We start from the raw sequence: 20,594 nt of genomic DNA, 5'->3' as shown, positions 1-20,594 counted from the left end.
TGAAGCCTTGCTTTAAACCCCATACCCTCTGCCATGGCAGGCTCCACCCCACTCTTAACCTCTCCATTCTGTCTCACTTTAAAATAACGTCTTCTCTACTTCAGTTAGCTGCCTTCTCTCCTTTGAAGCCTGAAATCCTAAAACCTAACAGTGATCACATCGTGAGCTATGAAAGAATGACAAAACCTAGTTTGAACTTGAACTGAAACACTCAAACCTCTCATGAGAACTACCCTCCAAAGGCATATTCCCATGGCCCATTTCTTCCACTGGCCCCCATCTCTAAGATATCATAATCAGATAAGGTATCTTTCTTTAATCAATCAACCATTAACATTAAGACGTTAGAGTTTCAGTAGCTCATGAGTTTGGGGGAAATAAATTCAGCTGTTCCCATAACAAATACCTCTTTGAATATTTTCTAAGAATGTTTTGAAACTGAAGCCATTTGATTAATGTGGATTTTACTGATTATTTCATGTGAAAGACAGAAGGGTGGGTTTACATGTTGTACCTTACAACAACTCCTTAAAATCTCCCATCAAACAATCTCTTCAAAGAAAACGACTTTGAAGGCATTAGTTGAGATTCTTACTTAGTTTGGTAAAATGCTATTAAAAGTCTTAATGATTAAACTTTTAGCTCCCTATTTTTAAAGAGTCTAGTGAAATAGCTCTCTGTGTTTTCATACAGATAAATATACTACACAGAGCTCAGAAATAAGTGCAGTGTGAGTTCTATCAAAGTTAATCTCAGGGAATTGTCCATTATGTACTCAAAATGATCTCTGTATTCAAAGAGTGGTATTAATTATGTATTATTATATGTTTCTTGTAAGTTCATAATCACTGTGCCTAAATAAATGTGTATATGTGTTTGTGTGTGTGTGTGTGGGTGGGTGGGTAGTGTAGGTTTCCAGACATGCACATGTTCATCTATTTAAAATAATCATTAGGTAAACTATATATGACTATGTCCAATATCAGTTAATTTTTACTCTGTTATACTTTATGATCCTGATAAACTCCTGAACAAATAGAAAGTCTCATAGTTTCCTAAGAAGAGATACCTATCCTAAGGAAACAATATTTACAGAAATGATTGTGTTATACGCAGAAGACAGAAAAAAACAAGCTTTAATTTGTTTTATAGCTGACTAGTATTCCATTGTACATATATACCAATTTTCTTTATCCATTCATCTGATGATTGACAACTTGGTTGATTCCATATTTTGGCTACTGCGAACAGTGCTGTTATAAACATACTGGTACAGGTATCTCTTTGATACAATGTGTTCATGTCTTTTGGGTATATACCCAGTAGTTGGATTGCTCAGTCATATGGAAAGTCTATTTATAGCTTTGTAAGAAATCTCCATACTGTTTTCCACAGTGACTACATTAATTTACATTCTCACCAACAGTAAGAGTTCCCATTTCTTCACATCCTCTTAGCATTTATTGTTTTCTGTCTTTTGGATGCCAGCCATTCAGACAGGGATGAAGTGATATCTTATTGTGCTTTTGATTTGCATTTCCCTAATTGCTACTTATGTTGAGTGGTTTTTTTTATATATTTGTTGGCCATTTGTACTTCTTTTGAGAACTGTTGAGGTCCTTTGCCCATTTCTTAACTGGATTGGCTGTTTTGAGTTGCTGTTATATTCTAGACACTCATCCTTTGTTGTATAGGTAGCTTGCAATATTTTTTTCCCATTCTGTTGGATGTCTCTTCACTTTGTTGATTGTTTCTTTTGCTGTGTAGAAGCTTCTGAGTTTGATATAATCCAATTTGTCTAGTTTTGCTTTTGTTGCCTGTGCTTTGGGGGTCTTATCCAAGAAGTCATCACCTGCACCATGGTCTTGAAGGGTTTCCTTATATTTTCTTCTAGCAATTTTATAGTCTCAGGTCTTACATTTAAATCTTTGATCCATCTTCAGTTAATTTTTATGTATGGTGAGAGGTAGGGATCTAGTTTCGTTCTTCTACCTATATACATCCAGTTTTGCCGGCACCATTTACTGAAGAGATTACACTTGTTTCTAATGTATGTATGGTCTTGGAACTTCTGTCAAAATTAGCTGGCTTTATGTATGTTAATTAATTTCTGGGATCTTCTTTCTGTTCCATTGATCTATATGTCGATTTTTCATGTGAATACTGAATGTAAATTGAAAAAGCCAAGATCCTGGAACTCCATCAGTGTCTCCCACATGGACTTAGGGGTCCAAGCACTTGGTTCATCTTTTGCTGCTTTCCCAAACACATTAACAGGGAGCTGGATTGGAAGTGGAGCTGCTGAAAGTGGAACCAGAGTCAGTATGGGATGCTGGTGTTTCAGACAGTGGCTTAATCTCCTCCTGGCTACTCTTTTTTAAACTCTCAAATCTAATATTAATTATATAGAGGTATGAGATCCAAAGCTAACTTTATTATGTATATTTCTTGCTGCAGCATCTAATTAAATAATATGTATGATAGCACTAAATGGAAAAATACATAGAAAATTATTATAATTATAGCTAAAGGAAATGAAAAATAATGAAATTTCTCTAGAGTAAAATAGGTATTTTAAAAATATTTATTTATTTATTTTCGTTTACTTAAAAGGCAGAGCAACAGAATGAGAGGAAGAGAGAGAAATAGATAGTTCTTCTATCTGCTGATTCATTCCCCAAATGCCCACAACAGCCATGTCTTGACCAAGCCAAAGCCAGGAGCCCAGAAATCCATCCAGAGAGCTAAGCACTCAAACCACCATATGCTGTCTGCCAGGATGCCTTAGCAGGAAGCTGGATAAGAAGCAGGGTCACCGAGATTCAAACTGGCATTCTAATATGACATGCAGACATCCCAAACAGCCACTTATTCCACTGAACCACTATAACTTCCCCCAAACTGGTATGTTTATTGAACAATATATGTAGTAATATTAAGAATTATATGAGGTGCCAAGAAAATATATCCCATCAATTTACTTTTCTTATCACCAGACCCTCTCAATATAATAGCACATACTTGCAGTGTGAAAAGTTCCTTTCAATATTCAGCAGTTGTGTTGTTTCTTTTTTAAAACAATTATTGACACACGAAGAACATATTTTATGCATTTCATTGGTATGGTTCCAAGAAGACAACCACACTTCCTTCATTCCCCTGCTCCCTACTTCCCTCCCTTCTCTTCATCAGTTTTTGCAAAGATGTAATTTTAATCCACTCTATATTTAGAGGTGTAATTCACCACTACTCATAAGAATTAGTTCTTTAATAGTTTGGTAGAATTCAACAGTGATGCCATGTGGTCCTGAGCTTTTCTTTGCTAGGAAGATCTTTATTACTGATTCAAACTCCATCTTGGTTATTGGTCTATTTAGGTTTTCTATGCCTTCATAACTTCATTTTGGTAGATTGTATGTGTCTAAGAATCTTTCTATTTCTTCTAGATTTTCTAAAATTTGTAGGCATATAGCTCTTTGTAGTAATTTCTGATGATTCTTTTCATTTATGTAGTATCTGTTGTGTGTTATGACATGAGAATACCAGCAAGCCATTATTTATTTAGTTAAGTTTTTGGTCCTCTCCTCTCCTCTCCTCTCCTCTCCTCTCCTCTCCTCTCCTCTCCTCCTTCTCCTCCTTCTCCTCCTTCTCCTCCTTCTCCTCCTTCTCCTCCTTCTCCTTCTCTTCCTTCTCCTCCTTCTGCTCCTTCTCCTCCTTCTGCTCCTTCTCCTCCTCCTCCTTCTCCTTCTTTTCTTCTCTTCTCTCTCCTCTCCTCCTTTGATTTATATGGTATGTATATTCATTCATTTAATGTGGTCCCATAAGTCCCATAGACTTACAGTCTTCTTTCAATATTTTTCATCTTTTTCGTTTTTGCTCCTCTGACTGGATAATTTCCAATGTGCTGCTTCAATTTGATAATTCTTTCTACTTTACTGAGTCTGCAGTTGAATCTATGTATAAACTTTCTAGCTTTGATTAAGGTATTTTTCAGACACTGTATTTGTTCGGTTCTTTTAAGGTTTGTATCTCTTTACTGATATTTCTATTTTGTTCATATATTGCTTTCTTGATTTTGCTTTATTGTGTCACTCTCTCTCATCATACACTGAGATTCTTTAAAATGATTACCTTAAATTCTTTTCAAGCAATTAATACACCTGAATTTCTTTAAAATTGGTTGCTGGATTTTTATTTCTGCCTCTTTGCTAATATTGTGTTTGCTGATTTTTCATGTTTCTGTAGCTTTTTGTTAGTGTCTGAATTTTTGAGGAGGTGGCCCCTCTTCCAGTTTTTTGTTTGTTTTGGAGTGTTTTTTTTTTTTTTTTTTTTTTTAACAAGGAAACATCTTCGCTAATCAGCCCAGCTAGAGATCATGGGAGCCTCTCAAACATTTTCTATGAATGTGCATACTCCATTCCTCCCTGTTCCTCCTTGGGTGAAGGCTCAGATTCCTGCATGGTTTCTCTGTCTTACAGAGCCAGGCAGGCCATGGTTAACCTTCATCCTCTTTTCTCTAGGTAAGTTCACTGAAATACCAGGACTGTGGATGCAAGCTCCATTTCTCTCTTCCTTTTTCCTAAAGGAGCCTGAGGATCATTTACCTCATTATCAATACTGCAGAACTGTGGCAGTTGCTGAGAGTCACCAATGCCTTTGCTTTGTTCTAGGCTGGCCATATGCTCCAGCTAGAATAGCTGCCTCTATGTTCTATGTAAGATAAAACAGGGGTATGTCTCTCAGGCAGCACGCAAATGTTTGGGAATGTTGTATGCATGTTTCACTCACTTCCCTGAGGAAAGAAATCATGGGCTGAATGAATTGCTGTGGTTGTTGAGCTGGCCAACAAGGATAAAATGAAATCGCTCTTCTTACCCATTTCAAAGCTGTTCATCTTACTATTGTACTCATCTGAGGTGTTGCAATTCAAGAGTTTCTGGAGATCTCATAATGACATTTTGGCTAAAATTTATGTTTCTGACATATCCTCTTCTACCTTTTCTGTTTTAAATTTTATTTTAAAATATGGATAGCAGCAACTCATTTATTAATGGTTCCCCTCAGAAGTAGAACTCAGATGACCCTATTTTCAGTGGTTTTAGATGAACTACTGAGTTGTTAATATTGTCCTTATTTCCAAAATACAGGTGAATATCAGCATGTTAAGATACTAAAAAAGTGAAGATTTTATAGGATGTATGATGACATACCATATATATTCATTATTTTGTTTATGAACCATATAGGAGATAGAGCATAAACTTTTAGCTTATGATATGACAGAACTATGGTCAGGGAAGGAAACAATTTGGACTAGATGTATTTGTTTTATTGATGTCTCTACAGCAATATGTCATCATGTTCTGGTCATACAATGTGTTTTTACGTTTGTACCTAATTTGATATAAAACTTAATGTCTTTGGAAATGGATGTAAAGATGGGAAAGGAAATTCACCCTATCAAAATAAAGTTGATGGGATTTGGCAAAATATTAGTTACAAAGGCTGAAATAAAGAGATATGTAACAATCTACTCCCCAGTCTCATCTCACCTCCTGCTGACACCTTAGTTATTTAAGCTGTATAGCAATCAGGATATGCTAGGCTAGGCTGTGATAGAAGTAACAAAATCTCAATTCCTTTATGTGTGTGTGTGTGTGAGTGTAATGATTTAGTACTTTTATTTCTTTTCTAACTTTTATTTAATAAATATAAATTTCCAAAGTACAACTTTTTGGATTATAGCGGCTTTTTCCCCCCACAACATTCCTCCCACCCGCAATCATCCCATCTCCCGCTCCCTCTCCCATCCCATTCACATCAAAATTCATTTTCAATTATCTTTTTTTTTAATTTGACAGGTAGATTTATAGATGGTGAGAGAGAGAGAGACAGAGAGAAAGGTCTTCCTTCTGTTGTTTCACTCCCCAAATGGCTGCTATGACTGGTGCTGCGCCAATCCGAAGCCAGGAGCCAGGTTCTCCTTCCTCATCTACCACACGAGTGCAGGGGCCCAAGCACTTGGGCCATCCTCCACTGCCTTCCCGGGCCACAGCAGAGAGCTGGACTGGAAGAGGAGCAGCCAGGACTAGAACCCAGCGCCCATATGGGTTGCCAGCGCCGCAGGCGGAGGATTAACCAAGTGAGCCATGGCGCCAGCCCATCAATTATCTTCATATGCAGAAAATCAGTTTAGTATATACTAAGTAAAGATTTCAGCAGTTTTCACTCACACTGAAACACAAAATATAAAGTACTGTTTGAGTACTACTTATACCATTAATTCACATAGTACAACACATTAAGGACAGAGCTCCTACACGGGGAATAAGTGCACAGTGACTCCTGCTGCTGATTTAACAATTGACACTCTTATTTATGGTGTCAATAATCACCTGAGGCTCTTGTCATGAGTTGACAAGGCTATGGAAGCCTCTTGAGTTCACCAACTCTGATCTTATTTAGACAAGGCCATAGTCAAAGTGAAAGTTCTCTCCTCCCTTCAGAGAAAGGTACCTCCCTCTTTGATGGCCCATTCTTTCCACTGGGATCTCACTCACAGAGATCTTGCATTTAGGTCATTTTTTTATTTTTTGCCATAGTGTCTTGCTTTCCATGCCTGAAATACTCTCATGGGCTCCTCAGCCAGATCCAAATGACTTAAGAGCTGATTCTGAGGCCAGAGTGCTGTTTAGGACATCTGCCATTCTATGAGTCTACTGTGTATCCCGCTTCCCATATTGGATCGTTCTCTCCTTTTTAATTCTATCAGTTAGTATTAGCAGACACTAGTCTTGTTTATGTGATCCCTTTGACTCTTTTTTTTTTTTTTTGACAGGCAGAGTGGACAGTGAGAGAGAGAGAGACAGAGAGAAAGGTCTTCCTTTGCCGCTGGTTCACCCTCCAATGGCCGCCGTGGCCGGCGCGCTGCGGCCGGCGCACCGCGCTGATCCGATGGCAGGAGCCAGGAGCCAGGTGCTTCTCCTGGTCTCCCATGGGGTGCAGGGCCCAAGCACCTGGGCCATCCTCCACTGCACTCCCTGGCCACAGCAGAGGGCTGGCCTGGAAGAGGGGCAACCGGGACAGAATCCGGCGCCCCGACCGGGACTAGAACCCGGTGTGCCGGCGCCGCTAGGCGGAGGATTAGCCTATTGAGCCGCGGCGCCGGCCCCCTTTGACTCTTAATCCTATCATGATCAATTATGAACTGAAACTGATCACTTTGACTAGTGAGATGGCATTGGTACATGCCACCTTGATGGGATTGAATTGGAATCCCCTAGCATATTTCCAACTCTACCATTAGGGGCAAGTCCAATTGAACATGTGCCGAACTGTACATCTCTTCCCTCTCTTATTCCCACTCTTATATTTAACAGGGATCACTTTTCAGTTAAATTTAAACACATAAGAATAATTGTGTGTTAATTAAAGAGTTCAACCAATAGTATTAAGTAGAACAAAAAAAAATACTAAAAGGAATAAAGTAGTAAATTTTTCCTGGACAGTCAGGACAATGGCTGATCAAGTTATTGTAATCTCAATTCCTTAACACTAACAATTTTATTTCTTAGTCATGAAAATTCTACTGCAGTTTCCAATAACTCCTTGAGGCATAGTTGCCTTATGGGGTAGCTAAATAGTTCAGGATTGTTCAATTTTATAACATATTCACTGCATCAAAATGCTTTTAGTTCAATTTGACAAGTGGAAAGATCATGACACTCCAACATAAAAATGTTTCATCACGGAAGTGATTGATATCACCACCAATTGCAGTCATTCAGCTACAGGAAGTCACATAGCCCCATTCAATTTCCTAGAATGGGAAATATATTCTTTAACAAATTTGGTAAGCCAAAGGAACTGGAAATAATGGTGAGCAATATTAGTCTGTATATAGAATACAAAGAATTTGGTTGTTGCACTCCAAAATCTTTAATGAAATAAGATAATTCTTCAAAGGGAAAGAAGCATAAAACTTCTATATATAAAGGAAAAAATTAAGAATTATGTATAAATTAAGTATAAAAGGAAAAAAATTAAGAATTGAGGGTAATAAAATGAGATTCTGTGTTTTAGTAATTTAAAATACTTAGCATTATGATCACACACAATTTTATAAGAGAAAGTAACTTTGATAATAATTTTGAGTTTAGTCACTGAAAATCTCATATCAACTTATGCTGGGCATGCCCTTAGATTCAATAGTCTTTTAAGATTTGTTTGTAAATATCAATCTGCCTCATAGTTGTTTTTCATGTAAAAATACAAGGCTGATCATTTTCATAACTGCCTGATGTATTAACTGTATCAGCAAAGTAATGGAGAGTCATACAGCTAAATTCTACAACAATCATCAGATATGAAGAAAGTGAACGTAAAGTTTCTGTTCTCAAGTGTCTTAGTATTTTTCTGAGTATTGGAAAGGAAAAAGAGACAAGGATATCTACAAATATATTTTTAAATGTCAAATTAACATTCATGGAAGTGGACATTTGCAGAGAATATTTTCAGATAGTCAAACTAAATAATTGTCAATCAGCAGGATTTTAGAAATAAAAAGCTAATGAATTTTCTACTATTGAAGCAATATGAAATATTTTTTTACAACTTTGAATTAAAAATACTCAGACATTTTAAATATGTGTATGCACGTATTTCAAAACTTTTGTGCACCAAAATAACTTATCATTTAATTCCACGTTCTATAGGTATTTTTTGATTTATTTATTTACTTTAAAAGCAGAGTGACACACACACACGCACACACACACACACACAGAGAGAGAGAGAGAGAGAGAGAGAGATCAATCTTCCATTCACTGGTTCACTGCCAAATGCCTGGCAACAGCTGGGAACAGATTAGACCAAAGCCTCAGTGGGTTAGGCCTGAGATGCCAGATTCCCATATCAAAATGCTGCTTAGAGTCCTGTCTACTTCACTTCTGATCCAACTCCATGGTTATGCACCTGGAAAGGCAGAAAATGATGGACTAAGTACCATTACCCATGTAGGAAAACAGGATGGAGTTCCTGGCTCCTGGCATTGGCGTGGCCCAGACCAGGATGTTGTAGTCATTTGGAGACTCAACTAACTTAGGAAAGAAAACACATGCACACACACACACACACACACACACATACACACTCTCTCTCTCTTGTTCTGTCAAATATATAAAATAAATCTTAAGAAAATGCAATACTTGGATAAAAATATCTTGCTTTTTGTCCTGCTGCTGATGCCAAATAGCTATGTGACCCTGGGGAAAATCATTTTCCCTGTTTCTCAGTTTTTTCTATCTTTGAAACGTAAAAATAAGTTCACTTTGGCACTATTATAGAACTGTTATAGAGATTCTGTATTTTATACACTGTGTCATTTTTGTATTCTGATGATTTTTGGGGTTTGCATAGTGTTTTATTGTGAGTAAAATAAATACTACTAATAAATTTAGTTTCTGTTCCCTTATGACTACATTGAAAATTTGAAAATGAAGTTTTGCATTTCTCTTCCTATACAACTTAACAGGAACCTCAATATATTATGTCATGAGTTCCATTATTTTTTCTATTAGAATCCATTATGAATCTATCATTCCATATTCTCTTAAGTTACCTGCAATTTATTCCTCTTCATCTCTTCAAATCTTTCTTTTGTCCTATTTAAACACGTTTCTTCTAATGTTTGCTGAAGACCTGCTGTTGTCTTAGCCAATAGAAACATATATGAGTGAAAAAATTGAAAAATGAAGACTATTATTATAATAGGAAGCTCGAAGTATTTCCAACTGGCTCTATCTTGGGTGTAAGTTAATGAATAAGAGATGAAGCTTGAGAGGTAGGCATTGGCAGATCATGGAGGATCTTATGTACTCTATCCAGAGACTTCTATTTATTCTATAGGTAACAAAGATCTAGTGAGAAAGCTTAACTAGCAACAAAATATAGTGTTTTTAAATGTTTTATTCACCTGTTTTATTTGAAATATGGGAGAGAGAGAGAGAAAGAATATCTATCATCCATCATTTCAATCCCCAAATGCCCACAGCAGCCAAGGCTAGGCCAAAACAAAGAAAGGAGCCAAGAAGTCAATCCAAGCCTCCCACATGGGTGTCAGGGCCCAAGTACTTGAACCATCTTCTCATGCCCCTCAAGGTTCACATCAGAATGAAGCTGGAATTGAGAATGGAGCCCGGAATGGGATCTAGGTACTCCAATATTAGATTTAGACATCCTGAATACTATCTTAACTCCAGGGCCAAACACCTACAACTATTATACTTTTTGAATGTTTCAATTATTTCTACTGTGATATGAAAGGTAAAAAGAGTAAAAACATTTAATACAAAAATCAGTTATGAGAGGTGTTTCAAGAACCTGGCTCATGGGGTCGGTGTTGTGGCATAGCAGGTAAAGCTGCTGCCTGCAATGCCGGCATCTCATATTGGCACCAGTCTGAGTCCCAGCTGCTCCACTTCTGATGCAGCTCCCTGCTTTGTCCTGGAAAGCAGTAAAAGATGGCCCAAGTCCTTGGGGGCCCTGCACCCACATGAGAGGCCCAAAGGAAATTAAATTGGCAAACAAAAAAGCTGCCTGCACCTTAATGTTTATTGCAGCTCAATTCACCATAGCTAAGGCCTGGAATCAACCTAAATGCCCATCAACAGTAGACTGGATAAAGAAATTATGGACTTTGCTCTTAACAATTCTACTTTCTTTTCAACTTAACCTCTTCCTCATCTTGGTAGCCATTGCTTTGTATTTTTCTTCAGGATTGTACTGGTAAAGCCATATGTCTTCTCCTGTTATAGTTCTTTCAATAAATGTTTCAGAATCTTGATTTCAATTTCTGTTGAAAATTCTCATCTATCCTTATCTGGAGCTAATCTGGGCACAACAGTTTTGGCATCCATCAAGCAGAAACTTGCTCTACTTTAATATTTTTTAAAAGGCCATCCTCTGCTCTGTTAGCCCTTTTGTTTCACAAAGGCTTTTATGATAAGGCTTAAATTACATTTTGTTTTAGTTTAATATCAGTGAAGCACTATGCAGCGCAGGTCTAATAATTAAATGAATAAGATGAGGGTTATATCAGAACTCTGTGTCTTGATACATCACAATTTTGTTTTGTAAATTTAAAACTTTTAAAATAAAATAGTAAAAAAAATGAATAGGTTTAGGAGGCTCTGAAAAATTAGAAGAAAACTGTATTAAATAGGATGACTGCAATTTCAGTGGTGCTCACCACTTTGGTTTTGGCATAATGTCTAAAATACTTATCCACCAGTTGACTGCAAAATAGCGTAGAAAATACTGCATTATGCATACATTACAAAAAGAACCAAACTTTATCTTTCTCAACCTCCTCCTAAAAATCTTGGTTCAGCCCTTTTGCTACTTGCAATTAGTTTCATGTTGAAAACAAGGACCCAAAACTGTTGGAGTAGCAAAAATACACTTTTATGCTTGAATGATCACCTTTAATGATTATGCAAAATAAAACAACAAATCTGCCATTTTTATTGCCATAGTCTGTACTTTGAATCTGCAGGATCGTTTCCCAGGTGGGCACTTATTGCAGACTCAGATTACACCATGTTTCCTTGTTGTTTGTAAAAAAGAGTCCTATATTGGGACTTGTAAAATGTGGGTTCTACTACTTCAGTTCACGAGGCCATGCTAATGCTACTGTGGAAAAACCTCAACAGAAATATTTCACTGCACAGCTTAATGCAAGAAAGAGCGTTCATCCATGAACTTAGAAGCGTCTTTAAGATCTATGTCGAAAATGTTTCTGACACATACTTCATGACTTCTCTTCAAGAATTAAAGAAAAACTTATTGTAAAAAGCATGCCCTTACAATATTTACAAAAAATAATGAGGTTTAATACTTGAAGGTAGCATTCGGTAAATGCCAGGCCATGTGTTAAACATTGCATATGCTAACCTCTTTAATTCTCACAATAGTACTGTGATCATCATGTCATTACACATGAAAAATGTGAGGCATAAGGAAGTTATTCAACTTTCTCAGAATCACATGGTTTGTATATGACAGGCAAACTAAAACTCAGAGCAAAATTTCTTCAGACCCCATAATCTAAAACATGCGCATAGCACTGGCAATTTCCATTGCTTTGTGTAGTGCTTAAACAGGAAAGTCAGCTTCTAGGAAGCAGAGAGTGCAAAGTAAACTATTGCAATAACAACAGCTATCAAAATATTGCTACATAGTATTTCTCTGCAATCATTACCTAAAGGATTGATCAAATCTATTGGAATAGAATACGACTGATTTCACAAATTTTCAGATTATGAAACACTTTGACAAATGTGAATGTTTTTGAAATCTCTTCATTTTAGGTTCAGATTAAAATACCATAAACATTATTTGCTTTCTATTGTGGTTGTTCTGATTCAGCTTCTTTGTAGCATTATTGAAATAATTAGTGTTCATTTCATTTTACTAGAAGTTACCCCATAGGTACTGTTGAGATTCTCTTTCAGAACTAATGGGAAACCATACTTTAGCGTTTCCATTGAAAATAAAGTATTAATGTCAGTAACTTGACTTTAACTATTGTTCTATTTGTACTAGCACATAAATAGAGGATAGTAAATAAGCAATACAAATTTAATTTAAGAATTATTATTCATTGTGCATTCTACAACCATAAGAATGCCAGATATTTTCTCCCTCTCCATGCCTTCAGGAACTCCTAGAACCCGAATGTTGGGTTTTTTACTTACATGCAGATGCATGCGTTCACATGCACACATTCACACAAACACCAAAAATACTAATGCAGCAAAAGAAGAAATAGAAGGCTATAATGGTTTATCACTGATTACCTAAACTATGCTGTAACCACATAATACCTCAAATGTATAGGTTGTCTACACAGACAGATAAAACTCACTCTGATATAGGGAAAAGAAAGAAACAAAGTTAACTAACAGTTTAAATGCTTTGATTGGCATCTTCTGTCATTTTTGTTTCTGCCTTAGCTAAATGGTAACCTAAAAAAGAGAAATACTTTCTTCTCAGGTTATGAAAATAGATCTAAGAGGTAGGAGAGTCCCTAAATTACAGTTGAATCTAAAAAGCTTTCCTGTTAGTATGTATGTTGTATCCAGGTGAAAGTTAATATGTAAACTAAAGTCATTAATTTTATATATATATAAAATTATATATATAATGTAATATATAATGTATTATATATAATATAATGTATATATATACACATACCAAATAAGAAACATAAAAACAATGCTTTTCATAAAAATATATTCTAATTCAATAGTTTTCAAATGGTGGCTGACAGTGCCTGGAGGTTTCTGAAATATTTGACATAAATTTTATTTTAAAATTTTCTTAATTTACCAATTAATTATGAGATACACATTCAAATATGTTGTATACCAAATGTTGACTTCTTTCTGAGACCTCAGTTCCATTAGTTTGAGTTGTCAAATAATCATTTTTCTGCAGATCTGGAAATAAAACAGTATAAGACATCCAAAGAATTTGCTTGAGAAATTTTACAAGTGCACCATTGATTAAGAAGTTTACGGACCTGAACTAGTATTTTAGAACATATTCCATCCATTTTTATGAAAGTAAATTGCATAGGCTAATCTATAGTTACAGTGCATTCTAGCCATATGCAACTAAATGCCCAAGAAGACACAGGAATATCACCTCAATACATGTTTGACTGGATAATAGTTTGTATGGTCAAAAAGGAAAGCAGTATGACATTGCTTTGGTTTTACTTTTTAGTGAAAATATCATTTCTCTCTTATCCAATTTAAATACTTATGACAAGAAATCAAATTAGCTGAAACTAATGTCAATGCAAATTGTTTTTATAAAGCTGTTAACATTTGCAACTACTTATTGAAGTAAATGAGAATTTGTAATCTATTTTTACCAAGAAAAATTCAAAGATAAATTTGATGTGGAGGCATAAAGATAGTCTAATTGTACTTATCAAATGGATGTATAGTTAATGTTATAATGGGTACATATGTGTAAATTTATATTTATATTTTTACAATTTATACTTCATATATATTTATTGGGGGTTAACTGTAACATTTAATTTGTAAAAAAAAGGCACTACTTCCAATAATTTTTAAGTATTAGTAAATAATACTTAAAATAATAATACTTAAAATAAATAGAATTAAAACACATTTATTAGATTCTAAGAAAATGGAGCAAAAGCAATAACATACTTGTCTGATCTCTCCAAGTCCTCATATAAATGGATAGAATTGTGAGATAAAAAAATTAAGCACCTATGGGGAATATTTTCAACAATATAAGCAAGGCAATATTATGTAATTGATACTGGATGTGTCTGTTAACCATGCATATCTTGGGTGAAGAAGAAACAAGGGTGGTATCCAAAGAACCTGAGGACAAAGAACTCTGAAGTAATAAACAGGTATTGATTTCACGGCGAATACTGTGGGCCAATTTCAGATCAGGAGCTAAAAATGAAAGTGACTTGTCACTTTCTCATATCATATAAACATAAATAGCCCATGATAAGATTTAAAGAAGCTTGAGTAGTCTAATTACTATGATAACTCACAAATGACATGCTAATGCTCACTTCTAGGGTAAGTCCTATACTAAAGAGAAACTTAAGGAAGTAGAATCAAAATTGAACAAGACAGGGACAATAGAGAAAGAGAAGCTATATCAAAGTAGAGGAAAAGAATAGGACTAGGAAATAGTGGATGGAAAACAGTCATATTTTTTTAATACTATTGGAAAACAAAATAAAGGGGAAATCTGTGAAGTTTGCAAGAGTTTTACCAAAGCCCCCTCCTCTTTTTAAAAACTCAAGAAAATTAATATCAAATAAAAGTGAACTGCCAAAAAAGAATCAAGATTAAAACTTATACAAAGATATTATAAAAAGAGAATAGTCAGAATGATTTCCTTATAAACAATACTAGTGTACCAGACACACATTTCCGAAAAGCAGATCAATACTTTGACATGGGGCTGGCACTGTGGCTCAGTGGGTTAAATCCCTGGCCTGAAGCGCCAGTATCCCATATGGGCGCTGGTTCTAGGCCCTGCTGCTCCTCTGCCAATCCAGCTCTCTGCTATGGCCAGGGGAAGCAGTAGAAGATGGCCTAAAGCCTTGGGCCCCTGCACCGTCGTGGGAGACCCGCAAGAAACTTCTGGCTCCTGGCTTCAGTTCGGCATGGCCATCTGGGACGTGAACCAGCAGATGGAAGACCTCTCTGTCTGTCTCGACCTCTCTCTGTACTCTGTCTTTCAAATAGATAAAAATAAATCTTTAAAAAATACTTTGACCTACTCTTTTTAAAGTGAGAAGATTTAAGAAAATAATAGAATATATTAAAAATATCAGGATTGTGGAATCCCAGATAGATTACAGAACTTAGAATCAGAAGTTAAAAATAAAAACTAAGAAATGATGACTAAATTTTGAAAGACTACCAGAGTGAATAGGCAATAGAGTTAATGTCTTAAAAATCGGAAAAAAAAAAAGCAGAAAAATGTTTAAAACAAGCAAGCTATAAAAGGAATTTGAAAGAAAGTACAGCAATAAAAACAAGCTAAAGTTAGCACACAGCTATTAAGATAAAGATAAGCAAAGTAGGGGAACAGGCCAAATATTAAAAAATTAAATTATAAAAACATTTCTCTAAGGCTATTTTAAATGATACATTGAAAGTGCACACTGAAAATGTAAGAACACTGACATGATACTACTAATACCACAATATATTGTCAATAAATGTAGGATCCCAAGGAAAAGAAATATCATCTGGGCAACTAGAAAGAAGAGCATTTTAAAATGAAAGACATATAAAGGAAAGAAAATTAGCTTAATATCACACATTTTTGTCAGCAGTGCTCATGCTAAAATACATTAAGGGTGACATTTATAAATACTCAGAGAGAAATGAGTGTGAGGATTTTATAACCATCAAAACTAACTTTCAGGTATAAAGTTTATAATTTTATCAAAATACAGGTGTGCAGGTAACATTGCGCTCTTGACTATATCCTGAGGAATCACAATAAAGTACAAATTTCACAAAACCAAAGTAACTACAGAAACCTCAACCGTACAAACAATATGTGCTATTCAAAAATACAGCTAACAAATGAAAAGAAAGGAACATTAAAGAAAATAATAGATCACGGGGTGAGTATGCGGTGCAGCAGTTAAGATGCCACTTGGGATGCTTGTAATTCCATAACAGAATGCCTGAATTCCAGTCCTGACTCCGCTCCCAGTTTCAGCTTCCTGTTACTGTACACTCTGGGAACAGCAGATGATGTCTCCAGAAATTAAGTCCCTTGTCCCCACATGGGAGAGCCAGGTTGAGTTCTCAGCTCCAGGATTTGACCTGGTGCATGCCCTGGCTGTTGTAGGGCTTTGGGAGTGCACCCAGATAATCAGGTAGGAGATTCTCTCTCTCTCCCACTCTCTCTCTCTTGCTGTCTCCCTCTCAAATAAATAAAATAATGTTAAAATGCTTAAAATTATTTAAGAAAAAAATTAATTGCAAACAATCAATAGTTATTACCTGCAAAGAAAAGGGTAAATAAGTGCTAAGGAGCAAGTGTGTTGCACCAGGACTATATATTTCAACTATGCATCCATTCAATTATTTTTAAAATGGATAAAAAATAAAGTAGATGCAAAATGGTTTTAAGGTTTTCAGGATCATATCATTGACAGTAATAATATTGAGATTTTGAGACTAGTGTGTATATAATCAGGAATTTAGAGAAGTAATAATAATAGTATATCCTAATTTTAAAAATTTGACAGAGTTAGACAGTGAGAGAGAGAGAGAGACAGAAAAGGTCTTCCTTCCATTGGTTCACCCCCCAAATGACCACTAACAGCCGGAGCTATGTTGATCCGAAGCCAGAAGCCAGGTGCTTCTTCCTGGTCTCCCACACGGTTGCAGGGGCCCAAACACTTGGGCCATCCTCCACTGCCTTCCCAGGCCACAGCAGAGCTGGATTGGAAGAGAAGCAACCGGGACTAGAACCGGCGCCTATATGGAATGCAGGCACTGCAGGCGGAGGATTAACCAAGTGAGCCACAGCGCCGACCCCAGTATATCCTAATTTTATTGCCCCATCTCCTTAAGAAGCATGGTTTTCAGTATGGAAGAAAGGAGATGTAAATGTGGAGAGGATATGTATGTACTACATAAAATACATAATAAATATAATATACAGAATTATGTATATAATCTGTTTTCCTCAGTTAATTCATACTGATACTCCTGTCATATCCTAAGATATAGATTTATATATGCCATGTTAAATTCATTTCTATGCTTACAAACTTAATACTTATGTCAAAATTCTATCACTTTTAATGAAAGGCCATTGCAAAACTCATGGAGCAAGAGTAGCCTTCACATATATTTTAAAAAAGATCAAAATGAAATATGAAAAAATGTAAGTTGTTTCAGAGGCAGTTTCTAAACATGCTTTAGTTCAGATTTTTAAAATGGCAAAAGAATAGAGAGACTTTCAAAAGCTACTTCTGTGTCCATGTCTGTGACAGACAGAAAAAAGCTCAATTATTGTTCTCAAATAGATACAGATTAAAAATGAACTCAAAGAATATCTGATGCATTTTCTGGTAGAATTCTAAATACAATCAATAGTAAAGGAGACGTAAACATGGTATTATCTCAGGCCATCTTGTGAGTTAAATGACAATGGGAGGACTGGCCTTTGCATGTGATTTTGAATCACGTTGCTGAAGAGTTTTGTCTAAGCTAAGAAAAGTAAGACTGACAGAGTAGTGGGATTTACTTCTCATTATTCTATACCATTCTTTTAAAAATGTTTCTTTTTTTAAAAAAGCCAGTTTGTTAGATAGACTTTCTTGATTATTCAGCAGCATGGATTAAAATGAGCTGCTTAAAATAAGATTTTTGAGAGAGGTAGCTAGCATGAAAAACTGAAAACAAAAAGAACTTTAAGTCAAGCTGAACTAAACTGAATTCAGTCTCTTGTGTGCCTTGGGCAACTTACTTAACCCATTATGCCTCACTTTCTTCATTGTTAAATGGAAGAAGTGCATTGAAATTTATTGTATGTAAAATATCCGATATGGCAGCTCACATAATAGGTATTTATTATTACTTTCACTTTACATAGTTTGCTTTAAAGATATATATATATATGAAATAGTTACAGTTTTCAAATCATCCCATCAAATGGCAGATACTCTTAAAATTTCCCTCATTGTTTCTTCCCTTAATCACACAAATAATAAAATAAAAACTGTACATCTGTAAATAACATCCACAAACCAAACATGACACCAAATTTTCTGGAACCAGGACACTTGTAGGCTAGCAGTGTGATGATTTTTTTTCCTTTTTCCCTTAAAGCCTAAAAGGTCTTTTCTCCCTCGCCACTAAATATTTGGGCTTCCTCTCTGATTCTGCAAACCTATAAATTGATCACAAATAGTTTAGTAATTTAAATACTAATTGCTGGCAACATACCAGGAATGTTGACTTGAATTTATACTCTTTTATAATTGAATCTATGTGTTCACATGTGCTTATATATACAGTGTATCTATCAGTTGCATTGTTACTGATGAGAAAGAGCAATGAAGTATGGAGTCTCAATCAAGGAAAATTTGGATTACTATTGGAAACCACATGGGAACATATATCAAATATAACAGTATATATATATATATATATATATATATAGTAATTATTTAAGTTTGTCCATTATCTTTAAAAACATGAGCCATACTATATTAAAATTTGTCGAGTGTTTCTGATCAAGTTCTGTAGTGAGCATTTTCAAAGTTTAATAAATTCAGTACCTTCACGATAACAAAAAACACAAAACAAGAATAAGGCACAATTTAACAAAATGTTTTTTTTGGATAGTTATAAGATAGGAAGATCCAAATTTTTGTACATGCTACAATTATTTTCCAGAACTTCTAATGTGAAAATAAAAACCATTCTTTTCAAAAGGCACATGGAGTTCCTCAAAGGTATTAATTATGTTAAATTTGCAAGAATTAAGAACACAGATGCCAAGTTGCTATCAGGTGCTTCAAACTCTCTGTCATACTGCTAACAAAAGAACTATTTTTATGATATGCATTTTTTTGTTTCTGAAAAGTTGCACAATTCAACAATGAAAAAGAATCTAATAAACTTTCCTAAACTTTTACAGTTAGCATTGACATGTAAAAAGCAATCTCATTTTTAAGATCTGCATATTTAATGAAATTAAACAAAGCTGGAAAAATTCCTTCGTTTATTGTTTTCAATTTTTGTTTTCCCTCGCTAAAGTGCTTATACAAGCTTGGCCACATACTGCTTCATACACTTTGTAACCCTTCAGATCTTTGAATTATGGAGTCCCACACCCACCAAGAAATATGTCCTTCTTTTTAAAAATAATTGTATTTAGTTTTACAAAACAAAGATTGTGAGGTTGGTGTTGTGGCATAGCGGGTAAAGCTGCTGCCTGCAGTGCCAGCATCCCACATGGCTGCTGGTTTGGGTCCCAGCTGCTCCACTTCTAATCAAGCTCCCTGATGATGGTCTGGGAGAGCAGACTAAGGTGGCCCAAGTCCATGACCCCTGCATCCACATGGGAGACCTGGACGAAACTCCTGCCTCCTGGCTTCAGATTGGCTCATCTGCATTGTGACCATTTGGGGAGTGAACCAGCAGATGGAAGACCTCTCTCTCTCTCTCTCTCTCTCTCTCTCTTTCTCTTTATCTCTCTCTCTCCCCCTCTGCCTCTCTGTAACTCTGCTTTTCAAATAAACAAATAAAATTAAAATACCACAAAAATTGTGAAGTATTAAGACAAGTTTCCATATACCCCTCACCCCATTTCCCCCATTAATATCTCATATTAGTATGGTTGGCACAATTAAGCCTACCCAGCTTCCCCTAATTTTTAAATTCAAACTCCCACCCCCTCCCAACCTCTAGTAATCAACATTCTCAGTTCAGACTAATTTTTTTAAAGATTTTAGCTCCCAATAAAAGTGAAAATCTATTGTATTTATGTCTAGCTTATTTCACTTAACAAAATGTCTTCTAATTTCATCCATTTTGCTTCAAATGACAGGGATTCATTCATTTTTATAGCTTAATAGAACTCCATTCTATACGTAAAACATCTGATGGTGTACGCCTTGGTTGATTCCATATTTCCACTGATGTGAACAGTCCTGTGATAAATATGGTAGTTCAGGTATCTCTTTGATACAATGTGTTCATATCTTTTGGGTATATACTGAGTAGTGGGATTGCTGGATCATATGGCAAGTCTATTTCTAGTTTTAAAAGAAATCTTCACACTGTTTTCCACAGTGGCTACACTAATTTGCATTCCCATCAACAGTGTTTAAGTGTCCCCCTTTCCACATTCTCACCAGCATTTGTTACTTTCTGTCTTCTGGATTTTAGCCAATCTGACAGTAGTGAGGTGATATTGTGGTTTTGATTTGCATTTCCATGATGAATACTGATGCTGAACATTTTTTTCATATAAGTGTTGCACAT

The sequence above is a fragment of the Oryctolagus cuniculus genome, chromosome X (genome assembly GCF_964237555.1).
Source record: "Oryctolagus cuniculus chromosome X, mOryCun1.1, whole genome shotgun sequence".
Taxonomy (NCBI): Eukaryota; Metazoa; Chordata; class Mammalia; order Lagomorpha; family Leporidae; genus Oryctolagus; species Oryctolagus cuniculus.
This window is presented reverse-complemented; position numbering follows the sequence as displayed.